Raw genomic sequence first — 837 nt, 5'->3', positions numbered from 1 at the left:
CAGTAACATTTTATAGCAAAAGTAGAGTAAGATTGATTCATGTTAGGGTACTCCATAAATGCAAACAGGGACATGGATGGATAGAGTACAACCTTATGCCCAAATCATCATTACTGAATATACTCAAAAGAAGCATGGATCTCACTATAGCAACATGAATACATGGCATAAAAATAACAGCAGAGCAAAGACTTAGTGAAATTCTAAGTCCCTGAAATCAGCAATATTACGAGAGCTACTTTGCATACATGTGCTAGCCACCACAATGATCACAAAAATACATGGCATACACCCCTGTAAAGATGGCATGGCATATCCAAAAACACATGTAGGGCTCATAGCCATATGCAGCACACAATAAACATGGAAAAAATGACAAATGCTCAAGATCTGTTAAGAAACAAGAACTAACATTTTATAGCACTCTTGCAATAGTCATTTTGGCATCAAGATGGACTCAAACAAGCATGGCACAATGGAATGAAATGAAGAGCACATCCAGATGAATATTTTGATATATCATGCGTGCAAAATGGATCTACGGATGAGGAGTTATGACATGATGAATAGAGCTAGAAAAATAACACAGATCTGGGACTTAGCAGAAATTTAGACCTCGCGAGAACCAGGACGAGGAGGACCCGGGACGAGAAGATCCGGGCGGGGCGAGGCGTTTGGATGAGCTCCCAGTGGATCTCATCCACCCGGGGTAGATCCGGCCAGAGTTAACTCCGGTGAGGCGGCGCGGACTCCGGCGAGACGACATGGCGCGGGGGAGGTCGGAGGACGGCGCGGAACGACGGATCCGGATGGTGGCGGGGCGAGGTGCCGCGCTCC

Source organism: Triticum aestivum, chromosome 6A, assembly GCF_018294505.1.
Source record: "Triticum aestivum cultivar Chinese Spring chromosome 6A, IWGSC CS RefSeq v2.1, whole genome shotgun sequence".
In the NCBI taxonomy this organism is placed as follows: domain Eukaryota; kingdom Viridiplantae; phylum Streptophyta; class Magnoliopsida; order Poales; family Poaceae; genus Triticum; species Triticum aestivum.
Note: the sequence above shows the minus strand (reverse complement) of the source record.